Source organism: Pieris napi, chromosome 9, assembly GCF_905475465.1.
Source record: "Pieris napi chromosome 9, ilPieNapi1.2, whole genome shotgun sequence".
Taxonomy (NCBI): domain Eukaryota; kingdom Metazoa; phylum Arthropoda; class Insecta; order Lepidoptera; family Pieridae; genus Pieris; species Pieris napi.
This window is the reverse complement of record NC_062242.1, coordinates 11,454,186-11,459,668: the sequence shown is the minus strand read 5'-3', so window position 1 is coordinate 11,459,668 and position 5,483 is coordinate 11,454,186.

Below are 5,483 nucleotides of genomic sequence, written 5' to 3'. Positions count from 1 at the left end.
GTAACGTTTTCTGTGTTCACAAAACGGTTTACCATTGGGTAAATGGTAAACCGTTTTGTGAACACCTATTGACTCTTTATACTATTTATTATGTGGTGTAGAACTGGAAAGTCGAAACAAATATTAACAATAACGCGTAATTCAATCCCCGACCCGCATCGTAACGTTTTACAAAAGGTAAATAAAATTTGTTACATAATACTTGAACGCTCCCATAGATAAATTTAGTGATTATTTTTTCATACTTGATGTCATAGCTATTTCTTAGTATTTTTTAGTAATAAACACGATAATTACAAGGTAAACGCATCGAAGTGACATAGTTGTAAGTGTTTTTTGAAATGATTTTTATAAGTTAATAGCTTCGCGGATTACAGGCGCCTTAAAATGCCCCTTAGCCTCTACCCATAATAAAAATAGTTGTGCCTTAAAAGTAAGACTTATACCGGACGCAGCCAACATGCACTAAACGTTAGTTGTAAGTTTTGTATTTTCTTTCTGCTACCGCTCAAAAAGTATAGTTCCTAAATTTAACATAGTTGTCTCATAGTTATTTGGTCGACCAAATCTAATTCCTCTGTTATATGTTATTTTTATATGATCTACCATTTCTCCTCATGCTAGTGCAAGTATGGCGTAAGCAGATTTAGTGCAATTTATGCCCCCCCCCCCCTTTCCTCTTGTCAGCAAAAGTAAGCAAAGCTCTCAAAAATAATATGTAGTACATAAACGTATTCAGTAGGGATCCTCGAAAATGCATTTCGTTTTCAAGCATAGACAATGGTGATATGTGTAAAAAAATAAATAATTACTGTTAGACCGGTAGATAGTGACACAAAATAGTGGGTCATTTGTACCAGTATGGCGGTTCATAAGGGGTCTTATTACAAAATGAAGATTTGTGCGCGACCGCCGCTGTGAAAACAGCTGTCAGCTGTGAGAGTTCGAAAAGTGAGTTACAGAGATCGTTATCACTTTGTGTTTATGAGCATTGTAATTGCGTCTTTATTGCTACGTACTAAAGTTTATTTAACTATATATTTTACGGCCAAATTTTCCCTTTTCCCGATTGGTGACCAAATAAATGATAATTCCATAACATTTTCCCCATGGTATTTCTTAATTATAACTTAGCTGTAGTTTTCCGTCCGTTTAATTCATTAGAATATTAACTCATCACATTATGTAATCAAATACATCACACGCGTTTGGGATATAATTATGGATTTTATTTTAGCAGTCTAGAAATAGAAATACGAAAGTGTCACTAATCTTGTCTTCAGGTTATTCAAGGACCACATATCTAAATAGAACTTTGTAGAAACCAATTTAGTAAAACAAATAATATATGTATTTAGTAAAATAGAAAAGGCGACTCTCATATCTGAGGTCGTAGGTTCGATCCGCGGCTGTGAACCAATGGACTTTCTTTCTATATGCGCATTTAACATTTGCTCGAACGGAACGAGGAGGCTGATCACCTACTTATTTATATATATATATATTAGATTTAAAAATGATCATGAAACAGATCCAGAAATCTGAGGCCAGGACCTAAAGAGGTTGTAGCGCCACTGATTTATTTATTTTATTTCTGTCAATACTCAAATCTCCGTTGCTCAATTAAATCAATTTTTTTACAAGATACCAAGTATGAAATTATGAATGAACAAAGTATGAAATATATGAGTTAAAAACGTTTACACAATGTAAATATAAATCGCTCATACAGGGCGTCCCAAGACTATGGGACATAAAGAGAAAGTACCTTAAATATCGTAGATAGGATATGTTGCTAAAGGAAACTTTATTTTATTTTGAAAATTAAATATGCATTCAATGTCTCGCCTGGTAATCGAACCGACTCAAATGTGAAAAAACACATATCCCTTGATGTCTCATAGTCTTGGGACGACCTGTATATGTTACAGAAGTTTTATTGATATTATTTATATCAATTATTATTCAAATCAAATCAAAAATCATTTATTCATGTATGTAACACAATGTACACTTATGTACGTCAAAAAAAAAAGAAATATACACTAAATGCTTCTAATTTTACATTAACTGCCTGTTCTCAAATCAAGGGCGCAGAACGGAAGAGAAGAACTGGCAATGAACTCTCCGCCACACTTTTTAATCCCCATGTTTTTGTTTTACACAACGTTTGTAAGGAGTTGCAACCATTACACCATGTTACACAGTACAATGTCTATTTGTATGTAATTGTTATTTATTATGCAAAGTACATAACTATATCCCACGCTTTCATATAATGTAAAATATAAGTGTTTTTTAAATAATTATTGTGCCATGTTGTTATTCTATTCAAATTAAGGGCGTCATTTAGATTAATTAAAACGGTGTTATTCATAACCGTACTATAAACATGTATTAATTTTTGTTTTTGCTATAATATTGGCTATTTGAGGCTTTGGTACGGATTTGAATAAGACTCTTATTGATTTTAAGTCGTTTAAAATGGAATTTGTAGATTTTATAAATCAACTCACCAAATGTTTATAGCAAAGTATGGAGTTATTATAAGTTTAATCAATATATAAAACCCTAAATTATGCATTTTAATAAAGTTTTCGAACGCTTAAGCTCTTCTGAGCTTTGTTCTAACTCCACACAATAACCACTTATAAAAACCGGTTTGACACATTTATGGGTTCTATGAGGTTTTAGGCAAATACTTACTTCGAAACAGCGGAACGCGATTGGTGTTCGGCGCTCGAAACGTTAAGTAATGTAAATAATGTTGTAAATTCGCGTTTATGTGGATTAAATGATTTCGGACGGATCTGAAATTTGATAGGATCCGTATACAAGTTTGCCACGTGATAATAACGATTAACCAAACATAATGATAATAATGCGTAGGGTAACGAAATAGATTAGGACGTACTGTAAATAGTATCTTGACAATGCGCCAGTCAACTCGATATTGTTGAAATTGAATGAGCCTCATTTGTATGCCTTCAAGTAGATGGCGCTATACCTAATATCTAATAGCGCCACCTATTGGGATTTTGTGTCGGGTTTTAATTTAATATGATTATGTACATACATCGTGTATTGTATGTTTGTTTGAGGGTTTTATCAATCTTGTATTGTTTTTAATTTTTAACAGATCGCTATTCTCATCGTATTGATGTTTTGTTGTACACAAATAATTTTCTGTATAGGCCAGAAGCCAAAGAACATTTTTACAGTTCTTGAGTGGCTTATAACATGACAAACCTAAATTAAATATTTATTAGAAGTGATGGCCTAGGCGAAGCGGCATTAATTTTATTGTTTTATATTAAAATCATTTAGTGAATTTTAGTAAACATTGGCTATTTTAAAGTTTGATTGTGTTAAATTGGCATTTATTACTTTTAATACGCTACTCGAACATTTATTTTTTATTTTGCCTATCCCTGGACAAAAATGTTGTCGTAAGCGAAAATGGAAATTTGACGTTAGTTACTTTAAGGTATGGTTTGGATAAAATCTCTATTTTATTATTTCTATACCTAGGTTTACTGTTAAGTATTCATTGTTATGAAAAATGCTGGATTCTTATATGTTGCAAAGGTTAATTTGTGGAATATGGGAATCCAGCGTTGATAGAAATTGTGAAATGTTAACAAAATACGTATGACTGAACGATAAGGTTTTCGGAAATATTGTAACATTAAAAAATATATCGGCATTAGAGTTTTGAAAAGTAAACAGTTTTCAAAATTTATGTGTTTCATTTGTTTCTTCCAAAATCTCTTTTCAGGAATCGATGTTAAGAAAATTATCGTCGACGCAAGTATATTGTTTCATATAGTCAAAAGAACCATTTATTAGGACTATAATAACGGCTGATGTGCGTAGACATGTTAAGGGAGATAAGAGATAAAATTTAAATACTAAATCTAATAGAACAAGAGCCCAGGGCGGCCAGACCTTCGTCATTTAATAAAAGCTGAAAGTTCTGTGCGTGTCCCCTCTACAGGTAAGAACGACCAGGGACTTTAGAGTTTGGGTAGTAGTTACTTGGGCAGGTAACAGGTAGTAAAGGTGTATAAAATAGTACCTTAAATTCCTTAAAGTATAAAGCTCAATTTTTGAAGTTATACTTCGTAAGGCGTTATGAAAAATTGATGAGAGTGAAATTTTACGATGCGCGCGCACCGTGACACAAAATTAACAGAATGAAGTTGCCCACGGAAGATGCTACGGCATTGGACATAATTTAAAAACAACATTCGAATAATAATAGAATTTATGTTACACTTAATGTAAGAGAATAATAATAAATATTTATTTATTTAATTTTACAAATGTAAACTGATCTTTATTGACTATAATGACTCCTTTTCCAGTCTTTGATTATTTAATTGTAATTAATTATTTGCATGCAATCAAAAACTATTTTTAATAATGCCAAAGGAGTATAACTTCTTACGCGCGTACACGCACCTTTTTTTTATATTTTATAGAGATAACTTAAGGAATCTCGTCATACATTGCCAGACACTTATGATAGTTGATACCCCCTGCCAGACACCCCTAAACTTTAATACATTATAAATATACTTTCGTTAGAGTATAAAAGCTAAATGTTATATATGTTACTTGGGGACCTATGAAAAACAGTTATCTCAATAGCCGGACAGTTCTAATGGTTTTTACACCTTGCTAGTCACATTAAAAGTCCGCTGCTATTTTTTCCAGTACCCTCAACTTATTATAACATATTGTATATGCATCTTCAGAATGGTATGTAGTACAGAATTCTGTATGATTTTCAAATTTTAGTTCATTGCACTAGAAAAATCATTTTATATTTTATCATGTGAACTTTTTTTATTTTTGTAAAAATCAGGGCTTTATCTACCGATGTTTGATATCGCTAAAGTAAGAATTTAAGGAAAGGAAGAGTAAAAATAAACAAGTTTTTTGTCAATAAATTTAATCAAATTGCATCAATGTGTTGACATAAGAAACTTAAGACTACTTTTGTACATACACACGTGAAGCTTTGGCTTCTACTCATATTCTCACCACCTTCATATTCTTATTTTAAAGACAATTGTCAATCTGTCAATTGACCTTTTAATAACTAGAATATGAAGAACTCCCCAATCATACTTAAACCAAACAAAATCTTAATTGCAACATATGTTAGTATTGATAGATCTTCGCCTTTTTTAATCAAAGTAACAATATCCATGAACTTTATTGAAAATAATAATACAACTTAAATTGAGATATTTAAAAATCTATTCTGAGCGAATAATATGTTCAGAAATAAAAATCCTGTTAACTATAACAAAAGGATGTTTTATACGTATCTTAAAAACCTATTTCATTCTTATAATGAGTACAAAAAGTTTTTATTACATTGGTTTACTTGAAATAATAAATTTGACTGAAGAGTTAAAAACGCCAGGACTGGTACTCTGTAACTTCAAAAACTTTAGTATCGAATTTCGATA